Source organism: Paramisgurnus dabryanus, chromosome 13 (assembly GCF_030506205.2).
Source record: "Paramisgurnus dabryanus chromosome 13, PD_genome_1.1, whole genome shotgun sequence".
Classification (NCBI taxonomy): domain Eukaryota; kingdom Metazoa; phylum Chordata; class Actinopteri; order Cypriniformes; family Cobitidae; genus Paramisgurnus; species Paramisgurnus dabryanus.
Genome location: NC_133349.1, coordinates 35,723,519 through 35,750,045, shown reverse-complemented (window position 1 = coordinate 35,750,045; position 26,527 = coordinate 35,723,519). Strand labels below are relative to the sequence as shown.

At 40.0% G+C, this 26,527-nt stretch overlaps 1 protein-coding gene across 4 annotated transcripts in view; it reads left to right on the top strand.

Annotated features, from left to right (window-relative positions):
• Nucleotides 1-2,092: 2,092 nt before the first annotated feature.
• The window catches only part of macf1b (microtubule actin crosslinking factor 1b), a 57,440-nt gene continuing 33,005 nt past the window's right edge, over nucleotides 2,093-26,527 (top strand). Inside the window, exon 1 of one of the 4 annotated variants that reach the window (XM_065246458.2) lies at nucleotides 2,093-2,190. The gene's annotated coding sequence lies outside the window, so the exon portion shown is untranslated. Of the gene's footprint in view, nucleotides 2,191-24,521; nucleotides 25,369-26,527 lie in introns of those variants that run through there. The other 3 variants (XM_065246459.2, XM_065246457.2, XM_065246456.2) reach the window with 3 other exon arrangements.

Genomic DNA, 26,527 nt, shown 5'->3' with positions numbered 1-26,527 from the left:
ACTGCAAAACAACATGAAAAACCGAGTGTAATAATTATTATTTAAAAGATCTTAAAGTCAACAGTTCCCTAGTTTTAAGTAAGCTAAAGCTTACTTTGGTTGCAAAGCAGTTGCTTATCAAATTATTAAGCCTGTTTGGAGAGAGATATTTTATGTGACAAAATGTCAGTCATCGTGTGATAACGAAAATATAACGAGGCTTAAACTAACTTGCATGTTCTGAGCAGGTGTTGTCAGTGAACAGGCTGTAAGCTGTTGGCTAAGTTACAGACACTCGTGAAAAACTGATGCTGATTATCTGGGAAACATTCTCTAACAGCAGTCAAGTTGTCATTGTTTGTGTCAAAGTTGTGCATTTGTTGTAACATTAAAACAGGAGATCAGACTCACTCTGTGCTGCTCAAAGTGATGCCCAGAGCTCCATTCCTCTGTGGGTGTGCGAGGCTATGCTTTTTTATTGGTTGTTGCGTTAAATCTTACCCAGATACCAGTCCTATTTTCTGATTGGCTATTGTGTAGCCTCTTTCTTAATTTTTTGATTGGCTGATAGAACTCCAGGGGAGACGGGCTTGATAGAGAGAGCGGTGCGGCCAGATACATTTTGAGCGCTGAAGCATATTAAATATATGATAAATAGTTTTTAGTGTGGCTGGAGTGCATGGCTAAAGACTGAAACCACGGCTATTATCAGACCAGCCCTCGCAGCCTTAAAACACTACCGGCCCACCGGGAAAAGTCCCGACTCTCCCGATTGCCACTCCGCCACTGGTCCATACAACGTTTGCCCGAACAAAAAGAAAAAAAAACCTAAATAATCTAAATAAATAAATAAATAAATAATCAGATATTCGTTTCAAATAACAGTATGCTCTATTATTTAAAAATCAGTTTTGACCATTAGTTCAAAACAAGCAACATGATTTTAAACAATAAAGTAATTAGAAAGATTTAATTCCACGAAAGCCATTTGTTTATGTTGTTACTGCTGAAACCGTCTATACTTGTATAAAGTATATTTGGAATGTTGCATTCATTGCAGGTGCTTTCCCTTCAGTCTGTGGCCATATTTGTAATGCCTATGGGGAGCTATTTTGGTCATACAAGACCATATCTTCAAATACAAAACATCTATAATATTGCTAGGATCACAAAAACGTTATCCCAATGTTTTTCTTAATGTCAGGTTTGTCTAAATCATTTTTCAGTTTGCGCCAGTTTGGCTAAATTTGGGTACTTTGGGTACCAAGGAAAACGGTTTTAACAAAATCTTATTGAAATTGTCAATAACTATAATAGCTAAATAACCAGTTTCCAATAATAAATTTGAAATTGAGCCAGAAATGCTGTGAACATGAACCTGTAAAGTGATATAGACAGGTAAATAACTGCAGTAAGTTAAAATGTAGGCTACATCTCCCCAGTACTTATACTGTACAATGCGTGTATAATTATTATGGAAATCAATATTTTGATCACATTTTTTCAAGAACATTTTACAGATTCCAAACCAAACCAATCTTAGTAACTACAATTATTATGGTATACAGTATAATCATTTATAAGTGATATATTGTTGCTAATCATTACTGGAAGTGAAACACCTTATATCCAGTTGTGCATCATTTTTATGCAGGTTTTCTTTTACAGATTAACTGGGAATTTGTTTTAACTCACACTGAAAATTCTATAAAAATCATCCAAACTAAAATATTGTGGTAAAAGTGATCAAAATATTGACTTGCATAATAATTAAGCTATGCATGCAGTGTAGTTATGTAAATATGTGTAACTGCATTTTTTAATGTAAGATTGTTAAACTTTTTTTTAAACTTTTTGTTGTTAGCGTAGAAAATCTTTCATGAGCTAACCAGTGTCTAAAAGTACATTTAAATGTGTTTTCATTTAACACAGTGTTTTGATATGAAAACAATCCTGATCCCGTTTTAGAAAAGATGTCGGTCCGCACTATACACGGCCATAAATGCATGAACATGACCATTCATGCACACTGCCCATGCACAAACATGTGTTAAAGAGCTTATTGCTCTAATAAAACTGTTCTCTTTTTCCCTCTTCAGAATGGAGGCAGAGGAGTGGAGTCAGTGGCAAAGTGAATTTAGAGGACAGATCAGAGCTTTGCGACACTGGCTGAAGGCCATGGAGATGAGACTTCCTTCACTCGATCCTGATGTGAGTTCTTCAAATACTGTACCATTCAAATGTCTCAGAATATGTTTGTTTCAGTGTTTTCGCGGAACAAAGTTTGATAATGTCACATCCATAAACAGTTGCTTAGATATAAAATTCTATATGTCCGCATTTGAGCTGTAAAGTTTTACAATGATCATCTAGGGAACGTCATGTAAATATGTAAATTTATTATGTTGTTACATCTGGGGAATCATTTGTTGTTAAAACAATAAAAGTGCGAAAAGCCTCCAATTAAATAGAGAACGCGACAGAGCTTGTGCTAAATAATAGTTAATATAAGCAAGGCTTTTTAACATCTGACTAACAACATACTGGACCAGAGATAGCAATTTCCTCAGAACAGTTAAGACATCAATCAATCAATCAATCAACTTTTATTTCTATAGCACATTTTGCCAACAAGAACAGTCTCCAAAGTGCTGTACAGTAGCAACAATAGACAATAGGAAGGCACACAAGTACAAAATCACAATCATTTAAAATAAATAAATAAAACAAAATAATAAAAGACACAGGACCACATAACTCACGCCGTGTTAAAAGCCAAGGAATAAAAGTGGGTCTTAAGACGAGACTTAAAACATTCCACTGTGGGGGCCGCACGGACCAGAGGAGGCAGAGCGTTCCACAGTCTGGGGCCAACTACAGAGAAGGCCCTGTCCCCCCTGGATTTAAGTCTGGACTTAGGAACCACGAGCTGGAACTGGCCATTTGACCTCAGTGAACGCACCGGTGTATAAATTTGGATGAGGTCAGTGATGTATTGAGGGGCCAGTCCACTCAACGCTTTAAAAACAAACAATAAAATCTTAAAATCGATTCGGAATCGAACAGGAAGCCAGTGCAATGAAGCGAGGATGGGGGTGATGTGTTCGCGCTTTTTAGTTCCTGTTAAAAGTCTAGCCGCAGAGTTCTGGACTAACTGCAGGCGCGAAAGTGCATTTTGAGATATTCCAGTATAAAGTGAATTGCAGTAGTCCAGACGTGAAGAAATAAAAGCATGCATGACTAGCTCAAAATGTTTCAACGTTAAAAAAGGTTTAATTTTAGATAAAAGCCGAAGATGGAAAAAACATGATTTAACGACTTTGTTAATTTGTTTATCCAGTTTAAAATCACTGTCTATAGTGACGCCAAGGCTGGTGGCTATGGCATGCACGTGATTATTGAGGGGGCCCAAATCAACCAGAGTCCTAATGGGACCAAATAACATTATCTCAGTCTTTCCCTCATTTAGAATTAAAAAATTCTGAGCTAACCAAGCCTTGACGTCACTTAAGCACTCAAGTAGGGGTGTCAGAGGAGCATGATCATTTTTAGTCAGTGGCAGGTATATTTGGCAATCGTCTGCATAAAAATGATAAGAGATACCATGTCTTTTAAAAATCACACTGAGAGGGAGAAGATATAAGGCAAAAAGAATGGGCCCAAGAATTGATCCCTGGGGGACTCCACAATTTAAAGGAGCAGTGGACGAAGTGGAGTCCCCCAGTCTAACAGTAAAACATCTCCCAGACAGGTACGACCTGAACCACTCTAGCGCTGTTCCCCTGACACCCACACAATTTTCCAAACGAGATAAAAGTATTGTGTGGTCAACTGTGTCAAAAGCAGCCGTCAGGTCTAAAAGTACTAAAACAGCAGAATCACCCGTATCAGTTATTAAAAATAAATCATTAAACACCTTTAAAAGTGCAGACTCAGTGCTATGGAAGGTTCTGTAACCTGACTGGAAAGTGTCAAAAATGCAATTTGCATCTAAAAAAGGCTGCAACTGTGCAAATACACTCTTCTCTAAAATCTTCGACAGGAATGGCAATTTAGAAATTGGCCGATAATTTGATAAAGTTGTAGGGTCAAGACCACTTTTTTTAATAAGAGGTTCAACAACAGCCTTTTTACAAAAAGATGGCACAATACCAGAAGACAAACTGCCATTTATGATTTCTCTGACATAAGGGCCAATAGTCAACCAAACCTCTTTAAAAAAGCGAGGAGGAACTGTATCAGTGGGAGAAGAGGAGGGTTTTAGTTTATTGACAGTTTCTGTTAGAAATGACAACGACACAGGCTTAAACTGATTAAAACTATCAGAGCATTGTGTCATTGTAGGAAGATGATACAGGGGGGAAGATATATTGGCTCTGATAGTAGCAACCTTGTTGTTAAAAAACTGCAGAAAGTTTTCACATGTTTCACGTGTAGCTTCCAATACAGTGGTAGGAGTGGGATTTAAAACTAGACCAATAGTTTTAAACAGAACTGCGGGCTTATCTATATTATTTAATATGATATTAGAGAGATGTTTTGTTTTTTCAACTTTAACAATATTCTGATAAGTTCTCCATCTATCTTTAAGAATTTGGTACGACACACAAAGTCCATCTTTTTTCCACCTGCGCTCTGCCTTTCTACACTCACGTCTTGCTGCACGCGTGGTGTCATTGAGCCACTTCTCTTCTTTAATTTTGGGGCGAATAGCCTTCTTTGGGGCTACAATGTCCAAAACATCAGTACAGATGGAAGTAAAAGCTTCCATAAGTTGTTCCGTGTCTAAAGAAGAGGCTTGGCTTATTTGAGCTTGCGCTGACGTAAACAAAGAGGAGAAATCAGCTGCAGTGGAAGGCTTAATAAAACGCCCAAAACGCACGTGAATGGGCCTTTTTATATCATAGTTTACATTAAAATCAAACATGACAGGACTATGATCAGAAAATACTGCATCGCCCAAAAAGACATTATCTACAGAAAAACCATATGACAGTACAAGATCTAAAGTGTGTCCGTGCATATGAGTTGGACCAAAGACATTTTGTACCAGACTAAAGGCATGAACCAAATCCAAAAAGTCTTTAGCCATAGGCTTGGTTGGACAACAAACATGTACATTAAAATCACCAACGATTAAAATCCTGTCATAGTTAATCCTTATAGCAGCAATGAAATCAGAAAATTCTTTTATAAAGTCTTTGTTGTGTTTAGGAGGTCTATAAACGACCGCACACAACACTGGCACAGTCTGTCGTAATTCAAAACAGCTCAGTTCAAACGAGGAAAATGACGTAATCGATAAGGGTTTGTGAGATAAACAAGTCTTTAAAACAGTAGCTATACCTCCTCCACGACCAGTAGTTCTTGGAGTGTTTAAAAACGTACAGTCCAGAGGTAACAGCTCTGAAAAGGCTGTAGACTCATCAGCATTTACCCAAGTTTCAGTTACAAACAGTATATCCAGAGAATGCGATTTGAAGAAGTCTTGTAAAATGAACGTCTTATTCATCAACGATCTTGCGTTAACAAGTGCACATTTTGTTGAAGCCTGAGTATCAACAGTCGCTAGAGCTGCCCGGCTCAGCGACAAGAGGTGACCGGAGTTCACACCGCCTGCAGCTCCAAACGGAGGGCGGCGAGGGCGCAGCTTATTAAACACCTCGTGCGGTCCTACAACTGGGACCAACCAGGCACCAACAGAAGCGAATGTGCGGCGTGAGATATATCGGTGAAAGCACTCTTCATAATCCTGCGGAATATTCTCTGGGAGCCGGGTTAATCCAGGAAAAACAGCTAGCCAGCATTTGAGTTTCACTAGTCTGCCACCTCGCACTCCTCGGCGTCTACGTTTCCTAGAAACCAGTGCCGTTACCCGCCACAGGTGCGCTGGCACATCCGCCAGGTAAGAGCTACGCGGTTTGTTCGATTTCGATTTCATTGATTCAACACTCGGTCCATAACAGCTAGATTCCGCATATGAATCCACAATGTCTTTGATTTTCATCAATTCCTGACGATCATACACCAGCAGAGAGTCAATAGTCCTTGTAACAAACGTTAAAACTAACATAAAACAAATCAGAGTAAGCTGATTCAAGCGGCGAGCCAGACACACCGGCGCCATCTTGTTTGTTAAAACATTTGCACTGTCAGACACACCGGCGCCATCTTGTCTGTTAAAACATTTGCACTGTCATTTAGTCAGAACAAACGTGGCAAATATACAGTATAGTGGCAAGATAAAGTATGTGAACATTTTAGGAATTTCATGGTTTTCTGAATAAATTTGTCATAAAATATGATCTGATCTTAACCTAAATCAAGGGGATTGACAAACATAACGTGTCATATAATTACACAAGAAAATTCTGATCGTTCATATGTTTATTGAGAACAACCTACTTGTGAAAATGTATGTGAACCCTCAAAAAAGCTAATTGGAGTCAGGTTTTAGCACACCTGGAGTCTGGTTGAGATAATACATTTGGAGGTGTGGACTAAAGCTACTTTGACTGATAAAACCCCTCAAACTTCTGGAGTTTGCTCTGCACAAGAAGTTCTTCTTGTGTAACCCTTATGTAAGCCCTCCATGCCTCACCAAAACAAGCTTTTATGCTGCATTTACACCTGCCGCGGTAGAGGCGTTAAGCGCAAGTGATTTTAATGTTAAGTCAATGTGAACATTGAGCGTCTGACGCGTTTTTTGCATTATGCATTTGACGCGAATTTGCTGCTGACGTCCAAGTTGAAAATTTTTAACTTTGGCGGAATTTCGAGCTGCATTAACCAATCAGGAGCCTGCTTGCTGCTGTGGCGGCAGCCCCGCCCGGAGTCACTCATTCAACATGAAGGAATGCTTCACTGTAAAAAAATTCCGTAGAAATTTGCAGCTGGGTTGCCGGTAAATTACCGTAGATTTAAATTTATGTTATTTACTGGCAACATTTTGTTCAAAGTTAAATTAACATTAAACATTTACAAGTCTTTGTCTTTACAGAATAAAACTAGAAAAACAGCATCAAGCAAAACATTCTGGGAAACAAAATCTGAAGCAAAAAACAGAAAAAGGTTGATGATGATTTCTGGTTCCCAGAATGCCTTGCATGCGGCTGTTATTGTATAGTTTTATTCTGTAAAGATAAAGACTTGTTAATATTTAAAATTTATTTAACTTTGAACAAACTCTTGCCAGTAAATAACCTAAATTTAAATCTACGGAAAATTTACTGGCAACCCAGCTGCAATACCATTGTAATTTCTACGGATTTTTTTACAGTGTTGATATTGCCCGTAAGCAGTCATCTGGAGCTATGCGACACAAGTTCTTATTTCTATAGACACAGGAATAAAAAGGACCTCGCTTGGAAGAGTGTCAGTGAGGACATTGGGCAACCTGGTAAGTTGTAAATACACATTTCACTTTTGAGTCACTTGACGTTTATCGACCCGCGCCGTTTATTTTCCCCCTATAGTAAGGTGACCAAATACAAACCGGTAACTCTCTTGATAAATGAACATAGCACTTGCCCCTCCCACAAGAAGCAGATTTTGCCTCTGACACGCATCAAATGCTTGCTTTATCCGCGTGTCTACTTCGCTCTAGACGCACGAATGCATTCAAACTGTTCAAGCGGCAAACTAGGCGTGGTCGACGCCTCAAACACGGTTGGTGTAAACGCAGCATTAGAGGAGCTACGATCAAGAATTGTTGCTTTACATTAAGCTGGAAAGGGTTACAAAGTTATTTCAAATACATTAGAAATGTACCAGTCTACAGTTAGGCAAACAATCTACAAATAGAGACTCTTTGGGACTGTTGCTACTCTACAAACAAGTGAACACCCAGTCAAAATGACACCAAGAGCACAATGAAGAGTCATCAATGAGGTAAAGAAACAACCCCGAATGACAGCCAATGATTTTAAGGTATAATTGGAACTTGCTAACCTCTCTGTTTATGAGTCTACAATACGTAAAACACTAAACATGCAGGGTATCCACAGCAGGACAACAAAAAGGAAGATTGCTGCACAACTGAAGTTTCCATAAAGCTCATTTACACTCCACAGCGGTATTGGCAAAATGTTTTGTGGACTGATGAAACTAAGATTGAACTATTTGGAAGAAACACACAGCGCTACATCTGGCATAGAAAGGGTACGGCATATCATCATGAAAACATCATCTCAACTGTAAAGTATGGTGGAGGAAACATCTTGATTTGGGCCTGATTTGCTGCATCAGGGCCTGGCTAGCTTGCAATCATTGAGGGAAAGATGAATTCCCAACTATGTCAGACAATTCTTCAGGATAATGTGAAAATATCTGTACGTCAGCTAAAACTGTGTAGAAGGTGGGTGATGCAACAGGACAACAACCTAAAACACAGCAGCAAGTCCACAACAGAATGGCTTTAGAAAAACAAAATCTGCCTTTGGGCTCTGACTTGGCCACTCCAAGACCTCAAGCCAATAGAGATGCTATGGGTTGACTTGAAGAGGGCCATACACATGAGACGTCCAAAGAATATGACAGAGCTAAATCACATCTGCCAGGAAGAATGAGGTAAAATTCCTCCTCAACGATGTGCAGGTCTGATCCACAGCTACAGGAAGCACTTGTTTAAGGTTTTTGCTGCCAAGGGGGTCAACCAATTGACCTATGGCTAAACCACGCCCCCAAACACGATGAGCCAATCACAGTGCGCCAGAGGTGGGGGACTCGAGTCACAATTTTCAGGACTTGTGACTTGCTTGATTAAAGTATGAAAATGACTTGACTTTGACTTGAGAACAAGTTACTTGAGACTTGACTTGACTTGACTTGAAGGGGAAGACTCGAAAATGACTTGAACTTATAAATAATAAACAAACAGCAATAAAATTAATTAAAATAGAAAATATTATTGTGAAGTCAGCACCACTAATCAGCGCATGTGACCGTGCGGCGCGCATACGCGGAAATCCCTAGTATACTTTCGTCTTGACGCTGCACAAATCAAACCGCGCCAAACATGGCATACAGTAACGTTTTAGTCGAGCTCCACAAATAGTCTTGTTTGGCTATAAAGACTTTGAACTGGACCGTGCCAATAAAAAAAGATTTGCCAGATGCAAAATATGCAACGCAAGAATATCCAACAGGACAACCACAACGTCAAGAACCATAAGGTAAGAAAGTCATCTCTTTATAGTCAGTTTTACTCTATAACGATTACGCAATAAATTAACGTTAATCTTTCCTGTTTGTCATAATTTGGCCTTGGTTGCATATTATGCTTTAAATGTGACCATTATCATTACTGATACGTCTCGTAAATATGTATTGGGGAATTTGGCTATAACAGTGGCATAGCTGCTCTATATTACATGTAGGATAATGTCTTTATTAAATGTGCACATTTTGAAGTGTTTGTGTGGACTGCGTGTGGAAATTGCGCTTGCAGTTGATCTGTGATCACCACCCACAGTTCGGCTCGCATGTAATTCTATTCGCGGATTGATACGCAAATTTCAACAGGCAAAGTTTATCATTTGCATGTGTTTTAAGGGCTTGCAAATGTTAACATTTAAGTGATTTAAACTGCAAAAAGGCGCTAAAGTGAGTATACTGTAACTAAGCACAGACGCACGTGCAGTTGAATGTGTCTGGTCCAGCTCGTGATCAGATCATCATCCCTAGATCAGAACTCTTGATGTGTAGACTATCAAGAGAGTTGCGCTACTGTCTCTCACACTGTAGTCCATTAAAATACATTTGACGAACAGAGCACTGAAAAACAACCAAGTTTGTATGTGGAGCGACTGTTGTGCTGCGCCGTTTGCCTTTCGTCCTCCGTTTGTGTGAGAGAGACACATTTCAAAAAACAAGCGAACATAAAATCTTTCTGTTCTTGACAGGGCACATACAAACAAAATGATCTCCACACAGTATTCTTTTTCTAATAAAAACATTTGTTTATTTCTTAAATGTATGGATTAGAGGCAGAAACCAATCTGTTTTAAAATCTCAATTAACCTACTCAAGTCTGTGTCATTAAAGGGATAGTTCACCCAAAATGAAAATTCTGTCATCATTTACTCGCCCTCATGTTGTTACAAACCTGTAAAAATTTAATTGTTGTGAGGAACACAAATGAAGATATTTGGAGAAATGTAACCAAACTGTTTGTGGACCCCATTCACTTACATAGTAGGAAAAAAGAATACTATGGAAGTAAATGGGGTCCACGAACGGTTTGGTTACAAACATTTCTTAAAATATCTTCCTTTGTGTTCATCAGAACAATGACATTTATGAGGGTTTGTAACAACATGAAGGTGAGTAAATGATGACAGAGCTTTCATTTTTGGGTAAACTATGTTAATCAAACAAAATCAAATCAGTTCTGTAGCTCTAAAATAATTAAAAAATAAATAAAGATAATAAATAAAGAAAGTGTTATTATTAATTTGATTCGATTGCTTTGTCTAATGCTAATTTTAGACCTATCGAAAAAATGTACCCCTATTTATTTTAGTACTGTGACTTGACTTGAAACTTATCAGGACTCGACTTGACTTGCTTAGGGTGAACCCTTGACTTGACTTGACTTGCTTGATTTATCTGAACTGTGCTTTGATGTGTGTGATTTTGGTTAGATGACAGTTGTAGGTTACAGTTTACAGTTTGACAAAAGCAAATGTTTTGTTTTATTGCGACTGTATACAAATATAAGCAAACACTTTGCCATTTGAATTATGTCCCATATGAACAAAATGACAGGCTATGTATTGTTTTTATGTTTCCACTGTTCAATCGCGCCCGCGCCTCTCTCTCACACACACACACACGCGCGTGCGCACACACTCACATCACGTCTTTCTCACATCACGTAACACTAGTTGCGCATTACGTTAATTTTCAAGCGAGTTTTTTTTATTTTTTTTATATGGTGTATATTATATTATAATGTCACGTGTCCTGCTACTACTGGCACTTAGCTCTTGCTGATGTGAAGTTAACTCGGTCTGTCCCTCATCATGACCAGGCTGTGGATGCTCAGGCTCGCAAACATAGACGCTCGCAAATTCCGGGAATCCGTGGACCAATCACGGCTAGTAGGCCGACTCTTCTTCCTTGTTTTTTACACGTAGCAGCATATAAGTGATCGTATTAGTGCCTCTGCTGTTGGCTGTTCATATTGCATTATTAGACTTTTTTTGCCATCGGCCGGGGGCGACGGCCCTCCGTTGAACGGCCGTTCTGGACTTTTCCAGAACGCACAGATTGCCAATCCATCCCTGTCTACATCTGTTTTAAGCTAAGTCAACAACGTATTTGAACATTATCTTTAACATCTCTAACATAACGTTAGCCTAACATTACAACACGTTAACTTCTAGCTGCGTTGTAGATCATGTCACTTATCTTCATTCACTTTTCTGTACATAACCGAGAACAAATGTTATTTCAAATCTTACTCTGCAAATAACTGCAATTTTATAGTTTAAACATAGAGGGCAACAGAGAGGTCAAAACTACAGACTGCAGGTTAAAAAAGAAACTCTTTACAAACTAAAATATTAACATAAAAATTTGAATGAAACTTTTTTTGAAATATCAAGTTTCTTTTATAATAGTTGTTACAGTCTATGACTGCCTGGCATGGATAAACCAAGGGACCTTTTATCCAGCATACTGTAATGTGCCCCTTATTTTTATCAGTCTAAATTATTACTTTCCTTTCTGCTTATTTTCTGTTTATTTTCTAAAATGGGGATACCTCCAATGTATTCAATGTGCCTATTTTATATATAACTTCCATTTCATATTTATCATTTTGACTGATGTCTGTTACAAATTATACAAAAGCTTTTAGTTTAAACACTGAATATGTTCAACCGTTTTCATATCACATATGACATTTGTTGTGCTATTATTCACCCTATTTTAAAAGTGTCTCCACCCAGTTTCATCCATTAATCCCGTGAGAATGAAGTATGATATTTCAAGTCTTATGACATCATACTGTAAACAGATTAACTGCTTTCACACATACAGTCTTTACTGGTAAAGATTGCCCAGGTCCTTTACACACTCTATGTGAAGCCTTATATTTTTAACCACAGATACAAAGTCATAACGCACCATTGATTACAACACAACACCGACCTCACACACATGGTGATTTAGAGAAAACTTTCGCTTTCTGTCTTTACCAGTATTTTGGTACTGATGTTTGAATGATATCTTAATAGTAAAAAGTCGTAATGTTGCTGTGTGTGTGTGTGAATAGCATTTTTATGTATTTACTGGTAAAGTCATTCTGGTAAATTACCAAAATTACTGTGTGAAAGAGGCTTGTATTACCTTACTTCCTGTTGGCCATGTTAAAAAAAACTTGTCTATGAATTCTCCTCTTTCCTCACTTAACTAAGAATATATGAGATAAACAAAAATTGATCCTGAGGCAGGATCATGACAGACCCATGTTTTGTGTGGGATCACGTGGTCTCCTGTATTGTTTTATTAGACCACGTGTTTCCTGTGTCTTGTCACTTTGTCTACGCTGCCTTGTTATCCTCGTGTCTGATTGTTAACTGTGATCACCTGCCCCTCTCAGTACTTCTCCCCTATATAATGTCTTGTATCCCTTTGTTCTGTCTGTTATCGTACTGTGTTTTTGACTGTGTCATTTATTGCTTTGTACTGTCGTATGTCTTCTAGTCAAGTTAAGTAAACTGTTCAAATTAAAGTCACAATGAAATTGAAATGAAAAACTATATATATATATATATATATATATATATATATATATATATATATATATATATATATATATATATATATATATATATATATATATATAGTAACAAATGACTTATCTCTGAGCTTCATTATTTTTTTAAAATTTGTGTGTGCTCATAATCTTTAATCAAAAATGCAAATCTCCTCCCCTCCTCAAAACGATCTCTCTTCACTTCCGGTTAAAAGTATGGCAGGTGGGCGGGGTCCGGGAGAAGATTGCAGCGATTAGCAATTAGCAACACGACCCAACTTCAAACGATCCAATCAGATCTCGATGGACAAATTTAAATCCAGCCCTGCCTTATTTCATCTCAAAAGCCGTTTCATTAGGATATACGTCACCACGGGGAAAATAAGGCAATCGCTACTTCCGTTTCATGGCGACTTTAAGTATTCAAGTCTAGTCTAGTCTATGTGTTTAGTCTTAAGTCTTGTTACCTTGTTTGATATAATTTGCCCCCACGTGGGTTTTTGTTTCTGTTTTAGTCCAAATAAATATTAGTTTCATCCCGACCTGTCTGCACTTGGGTTCGTTCTCCCACCATTCCTGACAGAACGATAACAGCACAAGGAACCCAGCAGACATGAACCGTCGTCTGGCGAGGAGAGGTCGGGGTTTCGTCCTGGAGTGTGAATCGGGTTTAATTTGGTATGATCCTCTCGTTTATGGACCCGGGATTAACTCCAGGCGGAACCCGACCAGAGCCGTCGAGCCTGTGCTCCTCTCATCTATCCCGGAGGGACGAATCATGGGAGTGTTGGCACTCGGCGACCCAGAACTTTCCCCTCCAGCTCCAGCGAGCTCCTCCCCACCTATGTCCCTTTGAGGGAAGTGAGAGAGGAGGATCTCCTGGGAGTCTTCGTCTGGGGGGTCCTCCTCCGAGTTGGTCGCGCCACCTTCCCCACTCTCTACAGCTCGTCCACATAAAAAGAAGAGAAAGAAGGCAACGCAGCCAGCCCAGCCGCCGCTGTCCTCAACGCAGCCAGCCCAGCCGCCGCTGCCCTCAGCGCAGCCATCCCAGCCGCCGCTGCCCTCAGCGCAGCCAGCCCAGCCGCCGCTGCCCTCAGCGCAGCCAGCCCAGCCGCCGCTGCCCTCAGCGCAGCCCCTTCACCCGTCTGCGCAACCAGCGCAGCCTTTGCCACAGCCAGCTCCAATGCCCCCTACCCCATCTCTGTCTGACCCGCCTGGAACTATCCCTCCTTGCCCTGTCCCCACCAAGCCTGTCCATTTCAGGCCCCCTGTCAAGCCGGTCTGGCTCCCCATCCCAAGCCTTGCCCTGGACCACCTCCTGTAAACTTTTTTGTTCCCCCGCCTTCTTCCACTTTGCCTGGACTTCCTCATGTGAACTTTTTTGTTCCCCGCCCCCCCTCCTTTGTTTGTTATTTTTATTATGTCATCCTAACCAACAACGTCGGAACGTTCCTCTTTCTCCAAAACATACTGGAATGTTTCCCTTAATTTCTTCTTCACTAAACGAAGAAAGACATAAAGCCCTTCTTATCCATGACTATATCTTGGAAAAATCACTGGATTTTATATGTCTTACTGAGACTTGGCAAAACCAGCAAGAGTTCATAAATCTCAACCAAGCCACTCCCCCAGGTTATGGATATATCCAGAAGCCTCGCAGTCTTGGCCGTGGTGGTGGGCTTGCTGTTATACATCGTTCTGGCATCCCAGTGAATACTACCTCCTTTGAATGTATTCACTTCACACTGACTGGGTCCTAACAGCTACAGGTTGTTCTAATCTACCGCCCCCCAAAAACCTCTGCCTGTTTTCTAGCTGAGTTTACTAAACTGCTTTCCACTGTTTGCCCAAAATCCCTGTCTACTATCCTGCTGGGTGATTTTAACATTTATGTGGATTCCAGAAATTGTTCCCTCGTTACTGATTTTCTATCATTGCTGGATTGCTTCAGTTTTACACAACATGTAAATGGCCCCACACATGACAAAGGGCACACCCTGGATGTGGTGTGCTGTGCTGGTAAAAACTCCCTCCCACCTGCAGTGCACTGACCTTGCTGTCTCTGACCACCATGCCATTCTATTCTTGGTCCCTGTGCCTCTCCCAAAGCAATGCACAAAACGACCCATCACTTTCAGGAACATCATTGCCTTGCCTGAAGTTTTATGTGTTTTTGCGTGTGATTGCCTTGGTAATATGTTTTACGACCTCAAGTACTTGGTAATGTGTTTTATCTGTTCTTAATTGTGATATTTTGGTTTTATGTCGTCCTATATTGGTTTTATGCTTTGCTTTGTACAGCACATTGGTCAATGGCAGTTGTGTTTAATTGTGCTCTATAAATAAACTGATTGATTGATTGATCAAAGGGGTGTGTACTTCCACGCTATCTGACTCCTTAGTGATCCATCTTGCCACCCATCACCCCTGTCATACAGTGGATGACATGGTGGAACACTACAACCGTGCCCTCTCGCTAAGCCTGGACTCTGTAGCTCCTCTCACAACACATTATGTGTCTTTCTCTCTGAAGACCACAGGACGTAGGCTTGAGAGACGATCCAGAAGATCTGGCCTCACTGTCCATCATGAAGCATTAAAGGAACACATCAAAAACTACAAATATGCCCTTTCTCAGGCAAAAACAAGTTATTACTCTACATTAATCAGTAACCAACAAAAACACCCCAAACTGCTCTTTTCCACCATCAACCGTCTTATTCACCCTCCTGATGCCCCTAAACCCTCAGATACAGCTGACCTCTGCTCCAAGTTCCTGGATTTCTTCCAGCAGAAAGTGGACACCATCCACTGGCACCTTCAGTCCCCTCAGCTCTCCCCTTACCCCATTGATTCTTACCACTCAGCTTCCTGCTTGCCTCAGTCCAGCCTGTCTGTCTTCTCTCCACTGGATGCTTCTCTCCACTGGAAGTAAAATATCTGGTCACCTCAGCCAAGAATTCAACCAATTTTCTTGACCCAATACCCACCACTCTGGTTAAGGTCTGCATTCCCATTCTCCGCCATCCAATGGAAAACATCATTAATGCATCTCTTGCCTCTGGTGTGGTACCATCCAGCTTCAAAATGGCAGCAGTCATCCCCACTCTTAAAAAGCCTGGCTTAGACCCTGATGACCTCAACAATCGACCAATCTCCAACCTTCCTTTCCTCAGTAAAATCCTGGAAAGAGCAGTGGCTGCCCAACTTCAACATCACATGTCTCAACATGAGCTCTTTGAACCTCTTCAATCTGGCTTTAGGACCCACCACAGCACTGAGACCGCCCTTGTTAAAATCACTAATGACCTCCTGCTCGCTGCCGACAAAGGCCTTATCACTATTCTCATCCTCCTGGATCTGTCTGCGGCGTTGATACAGTTTCCCATGCCATCCTCCTTCATCGTCTCTCTGATCTCATCGGCCTCAGTGGCACAGCACTGTCCTGGTTCCGGTCCTACCTCACTGGCCGGTGCCAATTCATTACTCTAAATGGCTCCAACTCTGATCCAGCACCCGCCAACCATGGTGTGCCTCAGGGCTCAGTACTTGGTCCTCTGCTCTTCACCATTTACATCTTACCCCTAGGTCATATTATCCGTAAACATGGACTCAACTTCCACTGTTACGCTGATGACACCCAGCTGTATATAAGCCCAAACCCCTCTTCCCAGCTTCCACCCACACAACTTGTCAATTGCCTTCAGGAACTCAAATTATGGTTGACTACTAACCTACTCAAACTCACTAGTAATAAGACCGAGTTCATGGTGATGGCCCCTCCGCCACTGCTCAGGAAAAATTGCAGACCTAGCCCTGGTTGTGGATGGCTGCTCTATTTCCCCATCTCCTGAGGTGTGCAATCTGGGTGTTATGCTGGACTCCACCCTCTCCTTTCGGGCTCAGATCAACAATGTCACTAAGTTCTACCACCTCAAAGACATCTCACGACTCCGGCCTTCACTTACTCACTCAGTAACTGAGACACTCATCCATGCCTTCATCACCTCCCGCCTGGACTACTGTAATGGTGTCCTCTCTGGACTGTCCTCCAAGGCCCTTAGCAGACTTCAGTATGTCCAGAACTCAGCTGCCAGGGTTCTAACCCGCACAAAGCCATGGCAGCATATCACTTCCATCCTCAAACAGCTCCATTGGTTGCCAGTCAAGTCACGAATCACCTACAAGATCCTTCTGCTAACTTACAAATCTCTCCATGGACTCTCTCCACAATACCTCACAGATCTACTTTACCCCTACACTCAGTCACGAGACCTGCGGTCCTCTGACAAGGACCTGCTGGCTACTCCACGCCCAGGGCTGTGGACTTTTGGAGACAGGGCATTCTCTGCCAATGCTCCCAGACTCTGGAACAGTCTACCACCTCATGTCCGCTCTGCCCCGTCCCTGCTAATGTTCAAAAAGCACCTCTATGCACTAACTCCTTTGTCCCGTAACTCCCCCTCCCAATTTGTTAAGCTACCTTGGGTACTATGAAAGGCACTATATAAGTCCAAGTTATTATTATTATTATAAACATCTTGGATGATATGAAGGTGAGTAAATTATCAGGATTGTTTATGAAAGTAGAATATTTCTTTAGTTTTTCTAACTTTGGAATTTTAAATAAAAAATTTATAGATATATGTTAAATGATGTTAAAACATCACCACCATGAACACATCCAGAATCTCCTAAATCTCTTTGTTCAGTGGTAACTGTTGGGCAGGGGCCTGTTTTGATGAAAGAAAACCTTGGTGATGAGAGGAAAAAGCAGATCAAAGCCAGAGATTTGAGGCCTGTTGCACACTGTCCCCATGGTGCTTGGTAAGCATCCCTATCAAATATGCTGAAAGAATATGCTCGAGCTATAGCCATAAAACCCAAAGCCCTGGAGGCCTGGCCTATGAGAGAGAGCAGCTCCTCACAGGAGAGATCTTTTGTGTTAAGAGTGGTTGAGCAGAGCGGGGTGCAGGTTTGTGTTGGGGCCCTGTACACACATGAGAGAGCTTTCTGAAAGCACATTAGACTCAGATTGGAGGGGAATCGCAAGAAAAAGCCCAGGATCTTACAGTGGGAGTTCTTATCTATCCACAATAAAAAAGGTTTTGACTCTTCTTCTGTTATCTCAACACGTTCATTCAACAGTAATTGAGTCATCTACTGCTGTTCTTTATGGTGTAGGATTACACTTATGGTCTCTAAATTATCATTAGCAATAAGATTTTTACATTGTCATAGGAAATGTAAATGATGCTTACCTTTGAACAATCTGATGGCAAAGAGTTAAATACTGTAATACAACAATTTTCCAATCATTTGAATCAATATTAATTATGAAATAATCCTACTTCAAATAATCTATTGTATTGTTTGTGTGTCCATCTTAACTTCAGTGATAAAGTCTGTCTGTTTTCCATAGCGTGTCTCATCCATTACTTCCTGCTAACGGTAAACAGTTGGGAAAGTCTTTGTGTGACTTTGCTATTTATCCTGAGTCTGCATCTCAAATGAGCCTTGCACACATAACCTGCTCACAGAGCAATGATGTAGAAGGGTTAAGGGTTACAGCACAGCGTGCTCGCCACTTTTCTGTGTGAAGTCTTTTATGATGGGGGCAAACTTCAGCTTCCCCCCACTAGTTCAGTGCTGCTCACAGAAACAAACTCTCACACTTTTTACGGGGCGGTTTCCGGGACAGGGATTAGACTAGTCCTAGACTAAAATAAATGTAAAAACTCACCAAACTGAAATCTTAAACCAGTGCCCTTTGTTTGCCTCAGAATGCACACCTGTTATGTTTTAGTAAGGCATGTTTGTTAAAACTATTTAATTAAGCTAAGGCCTAGTCCTGCCTTAAACTAATCCCTGTTCAGGAAACCACCCCTAAATGTGCATCAGTGAGTCGCATTGAGACGCTACAGTAGCCACCAAAGAACAAACACATCATCATCTGACACATCGTAGGGATAAAACTCACTTTGTAAAAGAATGTGTTTGTTTAGTACTGTAGAAACATGGCGTGAAATGTCGACTTCCATTTAAGAGGACAGCGTGTATGTAAATAAAATGGAAGTAGGTAATAAAAAAACTTCTAAGGTAATAAAAACAATACAGTTCATTTTGTAAGGTCTTTATACACCACTGATAATATAGTTATGTAGATTATATTGCATTTCTGTCAAGAAATCCTTATAAAAGTTACATAATGCACCAGTAACTAATTTATTTTGCGAAAATCCTTCAAAAGTCACACTTTTATTTGTATTTCAATTAAGCACACATTTAAAGTGTGAGATGCAGGAGGTGTGACTTGTTGCCTCGGGGACGTGTTATTTTGCTTACATCAAATTGGTCCAATATCAGTTTGCAATCTGGCAGTTTAGCTGTGTAGGTTTAAGTTACCATGGTGATGAACACCGCTAAAACAGGCATCTAAGCTCATATGGTAAACAGATGTCTAATAATTAATGGTGACAAAATGCTGTTTGGACATAACCTCCACACCTGTGTCACTTACAGTCAGGGGTTTTTTGAATGAACTCTATTAGCGTGACAGAACAGAACAGTAAACGTAAATTAATGACAATAAAATACATAAGGATGCTACATAACTAATCCACAGAATAAATGTTTAACAACACTTGAAATAAATATCTAAGATGTATGTATATTAAGTGATGTAGTGTGTTGTCATGCTTCTGGGAAAAACTATGAACATTTTGAAAACCATGTTGTAAGATGTAGTTTTTAAACATGTATTTAGGTTAGTAGAGTTTATTTATTTTAGTAGCACAACGGCTGATTTTGAATATGAAAGGGTTGGAGTGAAGCTCGAAGCTCATCTGGCAAACAGATTTCTGAATCAAGCAATTAATGGTGACAACCCATTAATTTGGTCAGAACCTCTACACCTGGGTCAGTTACTGCTTGACTGCCAAAGTCCTCCGTGAACTATGACAAAACAAGATATGCTTGTTATTTGAGTAATGCTAAACATTTCTGATGTGAACTAAAAGCTTTACATTTGTATTTTATGCAGCCATGAAAAAAAATCTCACCGGATCAATAAATACCTCTTAATAACCCAATCACATATAAGTATATGCATAACATGGCATGAAAGTACATATGAATGGCTATTTTCAATTAACCTGCATTTTATAATTAATATAGCTTTATATGTTCCAAAACAAATCTTGACCATGTAAAATAAATATGAAAATGTATCTGTAGATATTAAATTATTTATGTGAAATAAAATAAACTGCTGTTTAAAAGTAAAATAATCAAGACCCATGTGGTTAGTTTCTTATTTCATCATGATGAAAAATCATGTGATGGTGGTCCAATTTCGAGTAACCCAGTAAAGCCCAGCAGGGAAGCCCTTCACTTTCTGTGACCTGGTCATTCTTAGTCTCTTCTGGGAAGTGACCACTATGATGACACATAGATGTGTTTGGCGAATGGCACTTTGATATTTCATGATGTAAATGTTCATAAATCATAAGGCAGAGCTCACGGATGATCCTCACCAACTGAGTGTCCACTGAGGTGCTAATTATATACTGCAGGAGCCATTGGAGTGTTATTTGATTTGAAAGGACAGAGATGGTGGGGGAGGAAACGAGACTGGAGGATTAATCCACTTATGGGCTCTCTGGGTATTTAGACACAGGGGAGCAGTGATCAAATTTGGCCACATGTGCAACCCATTTGGCATTACGCTGATTCATCTGGTACTCTCTGAACATATAAACCACATTCATCTGACATATGAAGCAGCCCATTAGGAAAAAAACAGATGTGAGAGGTTTATACTAATATTAGAGCTTTTGTGCATAGTGCACAATAGAAAGTCATCATGTATTTTAAATAATGCATAAGCTCTTTTCTTGTCTTTAATTTGTACAGTTTTAGGTGTAAATGAGATGTGTCACATACAGTACAGAGAGAACAGTTAAATATATGGACATTAATGTGGTGAGCAAATGTGAGGATCAGGTGTCTTTGTTAAAATGGGAATCTTATGACAAGAGCACCAGGACAAAAATGGACATAAGAGAGGCGTTCCCTTTGATTTTTATCTTTAATCCAAATTAAAGGTATACGATTGATAATAAACTAATCATCAACATCTCAATATGCAGATAAAATCATTATCCAACATGAAAATAAATATTTAGCTTGTAGCTGATTTAAATGGGTTAAAAACTATAAAATATATCACATATGTATATAGATGTAACATTTCATTGACATTATCATACTGATGCTTCACTACATTGGATTTCAAGTCTCTATTAGAAGCATAACTCAACCAGACATCGATGGCCCATCTCTGTTTAAGAGCCCGGTCAGGTTAAATAACTTGACCTCGTGGGATCACACAACTTTCCCAGGACAGTCAGGGTGACAGGCATTGTGTTGTTTCTTTTTTACTTCATCTCCTTCTTTTGTCTGTTTTATTTTCCTGGCTGTTTCAATAGGGGGATGGGCTGGGGTTAATAATTTAAGTGCTGTGGTTAGTGTAGTGGACCTGTCATCCCCTCTTCTGTAGGTCCCTTCTGAATCACGAGGACACAAATGGATGTGTGCACTCTCTTCTGTGCACTTTCATTTGCGTGCCCTACTCATCCCCATCCCTGTTTTTTGGGAAGCATCCCTTTCACAGCGCTACCCTTCGGGTCTGGTGGGCGTGGCCTTCCTGTTATCGTGGGTGGTTTCCACTTTGATGCCTCATGCTGCTCCAGCTCATTACGCTCAAGGTCAAGGATTTCAATGCCTCTCTCACATTCTCACACTTTCTGTGCTCTATGATGATTTACACTGCTGAGTATTTTGAATATGCTGGATATTTGATCTAATTCACAGAGTTTATATTGTTTACACTGTAAGGAACAATACAATACGTCTGTGAGAAAAAACGAAGTCAGACCACTAGGCGGCCATGTCTCTGTGCAATTATTTCAGTCATACAAGACAAAGGTACTCTCTACTTGAATGAGGAAAGACAGATATCCCATGCTATAATCACAATTATTTCAAACTTATTTCTAACCAACACTTAAACCTGTCATCAACTATACAATAACTTTTGTTTCTTAAACTAATTTTGCACAAAAAAAATTCAGGGTTGTTTCAGCTACTGTGCAAACGCACAGGTTGGCAAGAGTATCACGCGACTCTTTATATAGCCCCTCCTCCAGGCAATTATCTGTCTTTATCGATTGATGGTTGGTTCTTTTAACTGAAAGCCGGCTATATTAACCATAACATTGTTCCCTATTCATAGTAATAGGAGTGCTCAATCTTGTTATATTCTATAGCTGTGTTCCAATTTGAAGGCTGGATCCTTTAAGGTTGCATTTTTAGAATGCAAGTTCTCAGTCTTTGAAGGATGCAGCCTCCAAAGTCCACAAAGAGAACTGAAATAAGACGGTCTAACCTAAGGAGGATACATAGCTGCGCCACCTGTTGTTCCCGGTCGGTCTTGGAATGCAGCCTTCGGACGTCCAAGCCTTCGAATTAGGACACAGCTAATATCTTTGTTAATGCATAGGGTATCCATAGCAAGATAAAGTAATTTTCAATATGGTGAAAAATACTAAACAAACCGTTTTATTCAAAAATGTGTTCTCCTCCAAACCATTTAGTGCGTGTTCATGAGCAGACTACAGCACATGCTGCTGACGACACCCGCTGACATAGTTGCCAATGTTTTTTTTATTATCCGCTTTTTTATTTAAGTCATTAGGCAAACATTGTAAACAACACTTAAACAGCCCACATACAATGCACAAATTACAACTTCGTCAGCAGGTGACATCAGTAGCATATGCTGTAGTCTGCTCGTGAACGCGCAGTGAAAATACAATGAGGAGAACAAATTGTTGATTAAAATCGTTTTTGTTGTTTTCTTTGCCCACAAAAGTTCTCGACGTTCATAATATTATTATTCAATGACACAGGGGTACGTTTCACACCGCAAGAGTGAGCAGCATGTATGCGTTGCATGAGCAGCGCGTGAGGAGAGCGTTTGCCGCACGTGTCCATTGTGCTTTCACACCGGCTGCGTTTGCAGCGCATACTGTGCAGTTTAATAACAGTATAAAAATCTCAAGTTCACATTACTTTAATTTATATGCATTTATGAGCAAAACCTCTTCAATACGCCTTTTTGACGGTCAGTGTGATTTATATAACTGTGATTTGTTTAATCCACTTTTTTCGTGCTGTTCTGGTCCGTGTAATGACAGATATAGACACAAAACACAATTATTGACATAAAAAGCACATGGCACATTATTAAAACTGTTTCTCTGAAGATTATAAGGATCAATGAGGACTCATTGTGCTGGGCAGAGAGTGAATGACAGCGCAGTCTTCTGGCTACAGTGTGTTTTTAAATATTTCATTGCTTTCTTTTAGATTGCTCAAAGTCAGGACTGTTTAAAACACACTTGGCGCCACATTCATGATTTTATTGTAAAATTACACTTTTTCGCGTCAATTCAGGAAAATGTAAACCATAAACAATGCACTGTCACTTTAATTGAAGGTGAGCAGCGCAGCAAAAATAGAGCCAACGCCGCAACGACTGCGGTTTGCATGCTTTAACTTTGTTAACATGGGCGCCGAAAAAAACACGTGCCCCTTACACGCTGCTCACGCTTGCGGTGTGAAACCGGTGTTAGTGATTTATGATAAGATGATCATTTTGGGGTGACTTATTCCTTTAATGTTATCATTGTGCCATTGTATTTGAACCTAAAGAGCGGATCTCTGTGTTGCTATAGATATGGCGTAAGTGTGGAAAAACTAGGAGAGAATTTCTATATTTTGGTAAACTGTACCTTTACGCCACACTTGGGTCAAAAATGTATGATAAAAGGAAACATTCAAAAAGGCTTTTAAAAACATGTTTTTTACAATAATATTCAACTGGTGCCAAGGTGAAATTGAATGAATAGGTAAAGTCAGTTGTTATTATGGCAACATGACATTAACTTTAAACAACAAGCACTGAGTTTGCAATGACATTCATTTTTAAGTGTGGCACATATACTAGTGTGTCAAAATTCTAACCATTGTATGTAAACTGATTTAATGGCACCTAAAGGACTTCAGTTCTTTCCCACATATCCTTTTCTATTGAAGAACTGGAAGTCTTTTCTTTTGTGGGATAAAGGATAAACCCAAGTAACAGTGCAGGCACTGGGAAGAGGAGCCTTTTTGTTGGAAAAAGAATAGGGGGAGGGGTGTGTGCTACACACCTGAGCCCTTGCCTTCCCTCAGGCCTGAATGCACCTGCTTTTCACCTGTCTACAATCTCCCATTCTTTACTCATGGGAAACAATCAGATCCAACACCTACACATAGCAATGATAGGACTTTTGATTTTTTTTAGCTAGCAATGAATCTGAAAATAATTTAAAACTCGAAAAGTCTTCCACTAGAAACTTATGCAACACCTTGGAGTCTGTCTTCTGTGCTGATTTCTCTGTTGTTCTTTGTTTGTTTGGCAAGTTTGGTTTTGGAAGTGACTTAAAAGTAATCAGAGATGTCTTACAGTAATTAGTCTTCTTTGTAGTGGTGGCAAGAGCTGTGAATAGCAATCGGGGAGTTGTGTATGTGGGGATGCCTGAACCTCCTTTTGTGGCACGCCTCGGTCTGCCCTGCACTTGCTGCGGAAAGGGAGGGAAAAATGAGAGGGTGCATAAGGGGCTGGAGGCAGCTGTCACTTAACATGTGAATGTTCGGGAGCAGCCTGGGGTCTTTAGAAAGCTTTTTTATTCTCCTCTTTTCATTAGAAGCAGAGTTTGTGAGCCAAAAGAGGACCTGGGGGAGGGGCTAACACTAGGACGGGGGTGCTTCCCTGTCTAAATGTCTGATACAACAGAAACACAACAGTTCGTACACCAGGCTGACGACTTATGGACCTACCTTAACTACACCAAAACCACCGGATAGGAATATAGAGTATCTATGACCTGGAAATGCGGACTTCTGAAACTGTTGGACTTCTGTGTCAGCTTCATCTCCCATTAGTTGCCTCACTGAGGAATTCCTCTATCCGAGTGTGGACAACAAAGGCAATAGAGAGAGAGAGAATACCGCTTATGGGAGGGGGCAGCCGGAGGGAGAGCGGGACATTGTTTGCTTGTGACTGCGGGCGACGGAAAAGCATGGGTCATCTTGCCTAAAGTGTGTGTGTTGAAAACGGGATTTGTGAGCAAGCGAGGTTCTGGTTAAGCAAGTAAATGTGAAGGTTTGTGTATGTTTGTGTACGTATTTCCCGCTGGAAAAGAAGGCCCCTTAAAGGATGCTGAGGCAAGACAGTTTTTTTGTTCTCCTGTTTGAATGATGACAGAGGAACTAGTGGAATTGTTCAGTTAGCTGTTCGTCACAGGGGTAAGTATGCAATGCCGAGACCTCAACCGCCACAACTGCCACCTCATTCAGCCCACGGTGGGCTCATTCAAACTTTCTCAGTGAAACCGCCAACTGGATTGTTTGCAGCGAGTTAGTGTTGTCTAAACTGCTCAGCTTTGACTGACACAGCTTGCGAGGATTTGGTTGTAATTGCTTAATTTGCTGGTGTTTGTGATTGCCTCTACTGTGCTGTGAGTATCAGTTCTTTAATAATCAAATGTATGTGCTGCTATGCATGAACATAAACCATTAAACAAAATCGAAAATATTTTACTTTTTGCTAAATTACAATCAACTTTTAAATTATCAACATACAAACCAAAGTAAAGCATAATTTTGATTTAAGTACAGTACATTGAGAATAACATAAATGTGAAAAGTAAATTTTTATGTGATATATGCATATAATGCATTTTTACATTTACATCATTTACATATGGGACACATTAATGTTAATACTGCCTTAATATGGCTCTCTTTGTTAATTAAAGAGACCACTATCAGGATTACCCGACAGTTGATTTATGATTATTAGGAAATCCATAACAAGACACACGTCTCAAGAGACCTGCCACTTTCACTGCTTTTATTTACCAGTTAATCCACAAGCACAATGTGGCTTGACACCATCAAACACCGTCTGCCTGCCATATTGAGGTCAGACTGGAGAACACTCATATCATTGTGATCTATGGTACTACCCATAGCTGGCCACTGATTTTTTTGTATTTAACATATTTTGGCTTTCTTTAGAATATGATAAATCATTGAGTTTGATTCAGTTGTTCTAAGCTTAAGTGATGTATTATTCATGATATATGGATTGTTGATGCACAAAGCTGTCTGTGAAAGTGGTTAATCTAGTTCACCAGGGGTCAGTGGCCCGTCTGTGACATTCTTCATAAATCAATATCAAGGGTGGTCTTAAATCTGAGACCACATCAGAGTAAAGTGGAAGGCAGGATCAGATAAGACCTGATAATCCAATGGTGGATCTATCTGCACAATTAATCATATGACCATATCATCATATACAGTATGTTTGCTACTTTGTAAAGACCATTAGGTTTGGATTAGATATTGCTTTTATCGTTCTTTTTTACTTTATGTATCTTTATAAATTATGCAGCACTTAACCACTCCGTGGTTTTAAGGGGCAGATCTATTATGTAAATTAATTAATTGGATTGACTCTAATCTAATAAATAACATAACAGGTCTTGTGCACAGGCACCTGTATTGTGTTTTGGAGGCCGGTACTGGTGCTCTAACAGCGCTTCATGTTTAACTTAACCAGCAAGACTGTATTGATCAAATAGCATGCAGGTCAACCAGCTTGACATAAGTTCA